Source organism: Papilio machaon, chromosome 3 (assembly GCF_912999745.1).
Source record: "Papilio machaon chromosome 3, ilPapMach1.1, whole genome shotgun sequence".
NCBI lineage: Eukaryota > Metazoa > Arthropoda > Insecta > Lepidoptera > Papilionidae > Papilio > Papilio machaon.
In genome coordinates, this window is record NC_059988.1 from 124,369 (window position 1) to 136,713 (window position 12,345).

The window sequence follows — 12,345 nt, forward strand, 5'->3', positions numbered from 1 at the left end:
AGTTAATGTGATAACATTATTTGTGATTTACGTCATAAAATGACATGGACTCTTGATTTGATCATCAAATTCATTGTGTTTTGCTGATGACATAAAAATATTTGCCACAATATTATTTAACACATCTTATATGTTGGTTAGCTAAAACATTTCTAAATGCACGAACGTCCGCGATTTAGATTTTTTCATCAGCAATTTGTTCTTCAAAATACATCTTGACATTTTCACCAAAAAGTCGAGTCGTCGCTCAGATTCATCATGCGACTCGCTAAATGCTTTACGGAAGTTAGACTCTTATGCCCGCTATACACGTAGGCCGAGGCTTATCGAGCGAAGGCGAATACTAACGTATAGACAGTACATTTGTATTGCTTGCTATCGCTCGTCGTCGCTCGCGCCAACTTTTGCGCGCTCAAGCACGTGAACAAGCACCAACGTGTATAGAGGTCATTTGGCGCAGCTTGTCACGACTCGCCGGCTCTCGCGACGTCTTGCTTCACTTCCCGAGACCACAAATATATTGTAAGGTTAGAAAATATAATAGTGCGAGCTGCAGCCATGACACACTGTGTAAGTAACACGACATTAATACAATTTTCAATAATTATGTATTAAGGTTTTAGGACAAATTAGTTAAATCAACACTAGGTATTCGTGTAGACTTGCGTGTAGACCGCGAACACTACAATTGTAGGCTGTGTGTGTACATCGCGGTGTTTTACCAGCGAGAGGCGAGCGAGACATTATTGTTATAAGTCGTGGTGTTGCATCAGGCAATAAAATAAAGTAAACAAGTAATACCGGTGAAGGATGATAGAAAGAAATAGTATGCTGCATGAAAGTACGAGAAGAAAAATTGCGAGAATGGAATGAATGTGAATTAGATAAAATAGGCTCTGACTTGTGTCAGAGCCTATTTTTTTTTTTTTTTTTTACTCTCTACCTCCGACATATTTGGATATGTCGGAGGTAGAGAGTAAAAAAAAAAACAAGTAATACCGAAGTAGTAATTTATAACTAATATCTAAATAAAATATTTATATATTATAATATTTTTTTTAAACTGGGTTTCGATCATTTTTCGGATTTCGATTATAAATAAATGAACAAAAATATGCATCTTTTATATGATGTTGAGACGAAGGCGCGAGGCCGCAGCGCGGGGCGTCGCACTTAGACGCGCTGTGCGTGCGGCCGGTACTGCGCGTGCGCAACGCTATTCTATAAGTGCGGGAGAGTAATGAATAATGATACCGCAATGGATGTGAGCGCTGAGCGGTAAACGGCTGGGAGGCTGGGCTGGGGCCTGAGCGAGCGCGACGTGCGGCGGGGCGGGGCCGGGGCGCGGGCGACTGGCGCAGTCCGCGCGCCGCTCGACGCTCGCTGCCGCAGCACGCCGCCACCGCCTGCGCGGGTCGCACTCTGCGCTCGGCTCCGCGCGCACCATGACCACCGTGGAGGACCACTACCACTTCGGTGAGTGCAGTGCTTTCTCAAAGTTTTCATGAATGAAGACTAACTCGCCGAACATAAACGAATGTCGTCTGCCATTGTTGAAGTTCGTCGAGCTGCAACGGTCTCATCCGCATAGTTCTCAGGTTTGCGAATTGGTGAGCGAGAAAATCCTAGTAACGCTGTAAATTTACGGTACAGTACATGAGATTAGTCGACTACTGAAATATATACACCGAGCAGAGGCGGGCGGCCGCGGCGGTTCTGGGCTTGTGCCGACACGCGGGCGGCACGGAAACCGCGCCGGTGCGGCATCGGGGCGGCGGCGGGACGGGCGCGGCGCGGCGTAAGACGGCCCCGCGCTTTATCATACACCGATTAGATAAAGCGAAATCGCTGAAAGTCGAGGCGGTAGGCAGTAGGTCGCCGCGCGCGCTGCTCGCCGCCGCGCCGGCCGCTTCCTTGTTATTGTTAGCGAGTGTTGACCGCGACCGGCAGCCGCCCGCCGCCCGCGCCCGTCTCCCGTAGCTCCCGGCCGCAAGGCAGGCGCAGGTGGGCTAGGTGCTAGTGTCCGGCGGGACACCGGCCGCGAGGCCGCGAGGCCGCGACGGACAACTCGTGGTGTAGGTGTGAGCCTCGCCGAGCAGAGCGACGTCGGCGGCTGTCGTCGGTCCTCATGAGTCAGGTTAGTCCTCGTTCACTATTCACGTTATGAATTTGGGTGTGCATGGTGCGATGCGGGGCGCGGGGCGCGTCGCTTCCGGCGCGATAAGATCCGCCCCCCTGCCCCCACCGCCCCCACCCCCAGCCGCCAACGTTCCCCGCGCCCCGACACGCTCCACTACGTTACATTATACATTCAAGGTCAAACACACTTCATGGCATAGCAAATACCATAATAACATTTCATAGTAAAATAAAGCAGAATGAAGAAAACCCGACTTCAATACAAATTCTTAAACAAAAATGCACATAATTCTTACAATACTGTATATGCATACGTTAGATGTCTTTTTATAATATAATTATAATAAATAAACATGTTACAACAATATACAGTCCAAAGCAAAAAAAATCGAATCAAGATTCATGAAAGTAAATAATAGAGCTATAAATTGAAATTTTCTTTTCGAATTATTGTAACTATACGTATATCTTGGCTCCGTGACCCAAATTCATAATTAGTTAAAAGTTATTTACCTAACCTACTCTTATAAATTAGTTATTAAAACACATTTGAAACACTTATATTTATTTATTTAATACAAAAGTTGCCTAGAAATGGAAAAATCTATTAAAAAAAATGGCTCAATGGCTTTCTATCCTATTGGAAAGAGGCCAGTGTCAGCGAGTTGTGGCTCTCGAGTCAAACTTGCGCTTAAAAAAAAATAAAAATAAGCCGAACTGACAGAAGGAAAGACCGGCTTCTAACACTACGTTAACCGTAGACCATCGAGCAGCGCGTCTACTTTTTGAAAGTTATCACAGACACTGAATTAATAAACGTTTTTACATGAAAGCGAGTGTGTTTTGTTGGCATTAATAGACGACAGGTCTACAAAAAATAAGAATAATAATTTGGCTGCTTCTGCGACTAAAATCATCTATAATATGTTTTTATCTCTGTTTTGTCTAAGATAATGACAGGGATTATGATATGTTTTATATAGATTTCGGTCTCAGATATCAACGGTTAATGCTGCATTAGTAACACAATGGTATTAGGAGGAAGGTCTTGCTCTAGTTCTTGGAGGAAGAAGTCTTGGCTTAGGCGAGCATTTTAAAAGAGGCATAAGTTAGTTAGCCAGTTAGTTTTCAACGGAACTGGAGGAAAATTTCAAAGTTTTATCACGAAATTAAAATGTTGAAATAAACTATCTCTAGTCTTCTTCTGAATGTATTGATGCTAAAAGTAATTTCTCGCATTTTAGCTATCAAATATATAAGAAAAATAAACAAATTAATCGAAAAATAAAGGACACATGGAGCAAATATTGGGATGAAAGAAGTCTTTAAAAGGAAAGTTCCTACTAAAATTAAACAATTTAAGTGGTGGATATCAGCATGCTGTAATGTTTCACAGCCGCCTGACAAACTTCGCCTCTAAGTTAATTATCTTTAGACAAATTAAGCGAATGTCCACACGCTATAGAAAGAAGCTGTTTATGATATTAACTGAGAGAATTAATAACAAGCCAATAAGAAGATAAACAAATGCTAGAGATAGAGTTAATCGGGCATAAAACCTGAAATGGAAATCAAGTATGACTAATGGACGTACAGTGATACAAACTGGTAACCAGTGCATAAGAAACGGAGAAAAGGTGCATGCAATTGTGATGACATAAAAAGTTTAGTAGGAAAAACTTGGAGAGGACTAGCTGGAGATAGAGCAGTGCGGCAACAAATGTTAGTATGTTTATGCAATAAAAAAGATTACATATAAAATCTTTTAAAATTTGTTCGATTTAATTAGAATAATTTTTATTTGAACTTACACTAATTGTTTAGTTAAGTGAAAATAATTCCTTTTTTTAATTCTTTTATGGCTGTAGGTAAACAAATAAGTAAAAAGCAACGTCGTAATCTTACCTCTTACTAGTAATATAAATTAATGGTAAGTTGGATGTTTGGATCATAGGATGGATAAATGTTTATTAGAAGATATCCGCAAAACGACTCAATGGAATTTGATGAAATTTGGCACAGATGTAGAACACTGTCTTGAAGAACTCATACCTAACATTTTTTTTGATTAAACGCGGACCAAGTAAGGGGGGAAAGCTAGTGTATCTATAAAAGCTTAGTTACCTTTAAAAGTGAGAGAAGGGAAAAAGGAATAGAATTTGGCGTCCGGTACAATCTCAGAGGAAAAGAGGAATTACTTCCACTCGTCGGCTGCCTCTGAGTAGCCGTGGGTACGTGGCGAGCAGGCGATTCGTGCAGCCACAAGATTCACGGACGAAAATAAAATTAGCAGCACATATCACGATTAGTCGACATTCGTTAGTCAATAGGGTCATCATAAGAGATACAATAGATCAAATCGTTATGAAATCAGGCCGTCAGGTGAAGTATTAGTGGTTGGAAAGCGTTGTTGGTCGAACGTTCGGTCTAGTTGTTGTTGCGGCGGCGGGCAGCGGGCGGCGGGCGGGGGGCGGGGATGCGATAACGTGCGCCCGCGCTGACCCCGCGCCGCGCGCCCCTCGCGCCCCGCACACCCGCGCGCGCTTCGCTGGACCCTTAACTCTTGAACCTTGAACTCTTGTGCTCCAAGATGCATGTTGACGGAGGCCGGCTGCTGTCTTCGCCGACTTGGATTGTGTTGTATATGTAAGCGCATAATCTATGTGCATTGACGTACGGCTGCTGCGTCTGCCGTCAGTTTGACAAGTACGCGAAAAAACGAGTCTGCACCAAGCTAGCGGTCGTGTCATTACTCCCTATATCTAACAGTGGCGACGAGGATTCGAAATACCCACTTATGAAAATTAAAAATGGCAGTGTCGTATTTCGGTGTTTTATCGAGTTTCGATCATAACGTACATACGTGGAAGGTGTACAAAAGTCGCATAACGTTGTGGTTTATTGCGAACGATATAAATCACTTAAATGATGCGGCGGGAGTGAAGCGACGCGCTATACTGCTCAGTGCGCTCAGCGAGGGTACATACAAGCTGGCAACGGATTTGGCGTTGCCGAAAGAGCTGCAAGATTTACCCTATGAAGACATCCTGGCCCTCCTCGACGCACATTTTACTCCGAGACACATCGGGTTCAGCGCGCGGCATAAGTTTTACTCGGCGGTACAACAACCTGCAGAGTCGCACACACAATGGGCGGCGCGGCTGAGAGGGTTGACGGTGAATTGTGGCTTCAGCAACATGGAGGAAGCTGTAAGGGACCGCTTTGTAATGGGCATGCTGCCCGGCATCGAGAAAGAGGAAATATATGGCAAGGATCTGGCCAGCCTGCCTTTGTCCTTGGCGGTGGAGCTGGCTGAGAACATCAAATGCGCGCGGGCGAGTGTCGCCTGCGCAGCGGCCGCGATCAGCGTCGGCGCCATCGCACCTACGGACGCTGCGGGTGATATCGGACAATACGGAAAGCAAAGTGTCAGTGTAATCAGTAGTAAAAGGACGAAGCGCCCCGCTTGTGGCAACGTTAATCATAAGAGTTCGGAATGTCATTGTTTTGATTCCAGTGGTAATAAGTGCAACCGAAAGGTTAATGTAAAAAGTGTGTGTAGCAAGGTTAACCTGTGTAAGGTGGAATCAGCCGAGACGGACGAGAGCGACGACGGTGAGTTGTATCATATCCGTTCTTTCACGGGGGAGCCCATGGTGGAGTATATTGAGTTGCATGGGGTTAGGTTAAAATTCGAAATCGACAGCGGCTCTGCCGTGACAGTTATTTCGGAAGCCAGTTATAAACGCCATTATAGCAAGGTATCTCTGTGTCCATCGAAAAAGAAATTATTGGGTTACACAGGCGAAAGGATACATTGTTTAGGTGTTATGTCTCAGTTGCCGATATCGTATGGCGGGGTTACTCGCGCTATAGACGTGTACGTAGTACGCGGCGGAGGTCCCGCACTTCTCGGTAGGGATTTTATTTCGAAATTCAATCTGGAACTTGCACCGGTTAAATATTGTGGGTCACCTACTTCAATAGAACAACTTCAGGCTCAGTATTTCAAAACATTTTCCGACACTTTAGGAACTTTTAAAATGTATAAAATTAAGTTATTTCTGAAAGAAAATTCGCAACCGATTTTCTTTAAAGCCCGGCCTATAGCGTTCGCGCTTCGAGATAAAATTACCGAAGAGATTGATAGGTTAGTCGATTTAGGGGTGCTCAAACCGGTAGAACATTCTGACTACGCGTCTCCGATCGTGCCGGTCTTAAAGAAAAACGGTTCCGTTAGGATATGTGCCGACTATGCCGTGACGATAAACAAACAACTCGTCGTCGAGCAATATCCCCTGCCCACGGTTAACGAACTATTTTCGAAGTTGCACGGCGGCGAACAGTTCACCAAGTTAGACTTGTCGAGCGCGTATAACCAACTATGTCTCGATGAGGAGTCACAGAAGTTGACGTGCATCAATACGCATCGGGGTCTTTATCAGTATACGCGTCTCGTTTTTGGGTTGTCCTCCGCGCCAGCTATTTTCCAGCGTGCCATGGAAACTGTACTGTCAGGGTTAGACGGAGTATTGTGTCTCCTCGACGACATACTCGTTACCGGTCGGAATAGGGAGGAACATTTGAGTCGCCTAGGTGCCGTGTTACAGAGGCTCGAGGAAGCCGGCCTTACATTGCAGAAGGAAAAGTGTGAATTTTTTAAAGACGAGATCAGTTACCTGGGTTATGTGATCAACAAAAATGGTTTAAAGAAATCGCCGGAAAAAGTTAAGGCGATAATGGATGCACCTAGGCCGACTAACGTAAGTCAACTTCAGTCATTTTTAGGCCTAGCGAATTACTATCGAAATTTTGTACCGGGCGCGTCAACTATACTAAGTCCCTTGTACGAATTATTGAAAAAAAATAGTAAATGGAAATGGTGCAAGGTCCACTCAGACGCGTTTCTTTCCATAAAAAAAAGTTTAGCATCGGATTCGGTACTAGCTCACTTCGATCAAAAGGCTAAACTTATTTTAACTGTGGATGCGTCCCCCACAGGCCTCGGCGCGATATTATCGCAAGTAGGAGGGGACGGTGCCGAGCGGCCGGTCTCGTTTGCATCGCGCACGCTAACGCAGGCGGAGAAACGATACTCGCAGATTCAAAAAGAGGCAACGGCTATAATCTTCGGTGTGCGCCGCTTCCATCAATATTTGTACGGTCGATCGGATCCTTTTGTTTTGCGAACCGATCACAAGCCTTTAATTAGCATATTTGGCCCGCATAAAGGCATTCCAGAAGTGTCTGCTAATAGGCTCCAAAGATACGCATTATTTCTCAGCGCTTATAACTTCAATATAGAATATGTTCGCAGCGCTGATAATAGCGCGGATTATCTATCGCGCGCGAGTCTGGTGGGGGCGAGCGAGCGCGGCGCGGGGGCCGCGGAAGCAGGGGGCGCGTCATGCGCAGACGCTGCCGCGGCGCTGTATGATAGGGCCGCGTATGTTTGTTTCGTGGTGGACGGAACGCTACCGATAACCGTTAGCGAGCTGCGACACGAAACATCTAAAGATGTGATATTGTGTCGCGTCGTTAATTACGTTTTAAACGGATGGCCAACTAAAATCGCTGATTTGAAATTAAAAATTTACTTTTTATGTCGCAATCAGCTGTCAGTAGAAAACGGCTGTTTAATGAGAGGACATAAAGTTGTAATTCCTGCTTCCTTACGTAACCGAGTGCTAAGTGAATTACATACGTCTCATTTGGGCATAGTAAAGACCAAGGCTGAAGCTAGGGCTAGGTTTTGGTTTCCGGGAATCGATGATGCAATCGAAAAATTTATAGGATCTTGTGAGGTGTGTAACAAGTTGAGGCCGTCACCGCCACGAGCTAAAATGTCGCCGTGGAAATATCCGCCTCAACCATTCTACAGGGTGCACATTGACTTCCTAGGTCCACTGAATGGTCGTTCATACCTGGTGGTCGTAGATGCGTATACGAAGTGGGTTGAGGTATACGATACGAATACTAGTACAAGTTCCAATGCAGTAATCGAACGGTTATACGATTATTTCGCGCGTTATGGACTTCCTAAAACGGTCGTAAGCGACAACGGGACCTGCTTCGCTTCACAAGAATTTTCGAGCTTCTGTGCAAGTAACGGAATTACCCATCTAACGTCACCAGCTTACCATCCCGCTAGTAATGGCCAAGCGGAAAGTTTGGTTAAGGTGGTAAAGAAGGGAATTAAAAGTAGTGTTTTGAGTAGCCGGACAGCAAAAGAAAGTAAACTACGATTGTTGAAATTTCTGTTTGATTATCGCAACTCAATACACTCGACCACGGGCTTCTCCCCGGCTGAATTGGTGTACGGGCGGAAACTTAGGTCGCGATTGGATTTATTGAATCCCAGAACACCGCCGTCGTCGTTCGCCGGCCTCACTGATGCTGTAGAACGCAAACAGCGCTCGCAAATAGACGCACATAGGGGGAAAAACATAATTTATTTTTCTCCGGGTGACCAAGTGCTATACAAAATGGTTACGGGTAATAATCAAAAGTCTTCGTGGCTCAGAGGGACTGTTATTAAGAGACTCGGGAAGGTATTATATGTAATACAAGACAATACCTCTTTATGTAAAGTTAAAAAACATAAAAATCAGTTGATGTGTTTCAACGGGTATAATTCGTACACCTGGGATTGCGACGATATAGCCATCGGTAGTCCTGTAGGACAGACTTCCTCGCAACAGCCAGGTGTGGCACAGGACATTACAGTAGGGGCTCAGCTTCAGGGGGAGGGTGAAGAGGCATGTTCGCCTCCGGCCACGCCGCCACTGAACCACCCCAATGTCACACTGACCAGAGGGGTTAGGCGCCCTGTGTTGTTGGATGAGGAAAGTTTTAGTTAATAATGTTTTGTCAAGTTATTGTTATTCCAACCATTTTTAATATTGTGATTTCTTATTTTGTGTGTATGTATTGTTTTGTATATGTGTTAAATATTGTATATTACATCCATCTAGGGGGGAGGGATGTTGTATATGTAAGCGCATAATCTATGTGCATTGACGTACGGCTGCTGCGTCTGCCGTCAGTTTGACAAGTACGCGAAAAAACGAGTCTGCACCAAGCTAGCGGTCGTGTCATTACTCCCTATATCTAACAGATTGTCACGCCTACAAACTTAAATCTGACATTGTACAGGTATTATGGGTTGTGTTATGTGTTATCGGTTATCTATATAATATTATATCTGTATTGATGGAGAGCATAGGCACGGTACGGAGGCACGGGACGCGGCGCGCGAATAGAGCGGCGCAGGGTGTAGAGCCCTCTTTCGTACCTCATTTTGCGAGCGAACACAAAAAAATAGAAACGTTTAGTTTTCCAGTAGGTACATACCTACTTAAATTGTTCTCGGTTTTGTCAACGAAACTTGTAACTAATGGTAGAAATAAAGTTCCGTCATTAAAATTGTTTATACGTCTATATTATTGTTCAGATAACGATTTTTTGTTTGAAGAGGTCATCAGTGAACAGCAGATTACGCGGCGGGCGCTCGTACCGCAGTGGTACAGTGCTTACAATCACTGCCATCAGATTATCAATTATTAAAGAAATCATGTTATACTGATTTTGACCATTTTCCATAATCAGGTGATTGGATCTGATTTGACACGTCTTCTGCTCGACCGAGCGTATCCTTCAATATGTGATGACACGTTGACTATTACTTAGTCTTATCCAAGTTCAATGTAAGAAGATTAGACGAAAGCCATTTCAATTGTGCGATCGAGTCATAGTATTACGAATGCAACTCCCCCGTCCCGCCCCGTGTCCCCGCCGCCCCTCAGCCCCTCAGCCCCGCAGGCCCTTTGCGCCGTGCAACCGACTTCGTGCAGAGACAGTACACACAGTAAATAAATAAAAGTTTTGACCGAAAGCAATTTCAAATTACTAAAATAACTTTTGTCTGTTATTTCAGTGATAACGCTTTTAATAAATTGTGATGTATTTTATCAGTGAGAGGGAGGGGGAGGGGCGCGGGGCGCGGGGCGAGGGGTGTTGCGTGACTGCGGTTTTGTTACAAGTTTCACTGCAGAGTAACACTATTGGTTAACATTTTACGAAGCGAAATAATTGTGATATATTATTGCTACATTTTTTTGAATATAAAAGTGGAATCATCGAAACCTCCACACACACACACACAACATAACCCACCCACACCCACACACAACAACACATCCACACACATGTACTCGTGTACACACCACACATATTTGAAAATATTAGGCTTTGTTTCCTCAAACATCTACTATTTGAAATTTTGATCGTCGATGTAAAATTTAGTAGATACACAATCGGCGTTCAAAAAGTGAAGCCATCAAAAGTGTGCATTAATCGACAGATTGTCTTCTTGTGATGTCAGTCGATATTTGACTACGCGAGTACGCGGACGTCTCTTTCACACCTGCTACGATGTTTACTCAAATATATAAAAGAAAGTCGTGTTAGTTACACTATTTATAGCTCAAGAACGGCTGAATCGATTTGACTGAAAATTGGTGGGTAGGTAGCTTAGAACCAGGAAAAGGACATAGGATAGTTTTTACGTAAACGAGTCGCGGGTAAAAGCTAGTTAGCAATAAAGAAAAGATAATATGAGTAATGCCTTGATTGACAATACATGCACCTTCGAAGAAATTCCAACCAACCCGCACTGGGCCAGCGTGGTTGACTATGGCTTTGTTACCCCTAACTTAGAGTAGGCTCCGAGCCTCTCGATGGGAACGTATAGTGAACTGATGATCATAATTTACTGACAATGCGTAGAATGTGTACACAACAGTATTCACACTACGTCACACCGGTGACACGTTTTACTTTAGATTTTGTACGAAAGCCTGCATCTACTTTATATTTATTAATATGAATATATTCGTAAAAACAATTATTTTGGAATTTGATTTCAACAACTTTATGCCAGAATTAGTTGATATTCGTTCATTCAAAACTGAATAATATCTATATATATAATATATAAAAGAAAGTCGTGTTAGTTACACTATTTATAACTCAAGAACGGCTGAATCGATTTGACCTAAAATTGGCGGGCAGCTTAGAACCAGGAAACGGACATAGGATAATTTTTACCCCGTTTTCTATTTTTTATTCCGCGCGGACGAAGTCGCGGGTAAAAGCTAGTTTAAAATAATTCCAATATAAGTGATTTTGATTGAGTTTACACAGAGACGTCGTGTCGTGTCGCCAGTTATTTCACATTAGCCGGTCTAACGACCTCATCTATTAACTGATGGCTTTATTATTTAATACTTGTTTATATAACTAATGTTATACCGAATGCAAATACTAAAATAATAGTTTGGAATTACCCTTATGTCTACATTTCTACATCTACGCATATCTTTTTATATGGGAGAAAATGCGTTGTACATTGTCAGACATGGGAGCTACATGCCCGTACATCACAACGAAGTCACGTAGTTGCAAATGTCAAAACTGTCATTATGTTAACTCTATATATCTTCTCTCTAATAATAATACTATGAAACTCTGTTACCTTTGTAACGTTGTCTAACGTGCACTGTCTGCATTCAGCACTTACTTGTACACACTGATTACTTTCACAGTTCACGCCGTATTTATTTTTTATGAGAGTTAATGTCGGGTAATGTCAAAGTTATGACGATCAAGATCGTTAAAGGAAGTTATAAATAAGGTACAACTATAACGTACAACTGAATAAAACAAAATGCTATGAACGAACATACGCATACAACTTTCAGTGGACAGTTTCGTTATGTTCTAATTCTGTCATAAGTGAAACAAATAAATGGTGGTAATAAATAGCTGGTGAAAAATTCAATAGCCTACGTTTAAATCCTCCAAACAAGCAAAGACCCCTCCTCGTCTGTCGCTTGATTGTAATACAGTTGTTGTTGTCCTACTACACACACTGGGAACGAAGTTACGCGGAATACATACTTGATTCGTTACATTCATTTATGTATAACATTTAGGTAGGTACCCTTATTTTACAATATCACTTTATTTTAAGTCACAATTTTCACAAAATATGTAAAAAGTCAAATATAGTAATGGCCGCCGTGCGTGGAATTTGAAATGAATTTGGCTTTCAATCGTAACAAAGGATAGTTACGAAAACGACAGCTAGTAGGTACAAGTGGTACTTCACTTGACATCTAAAGTTGAATTGTAACAATCCCAGCC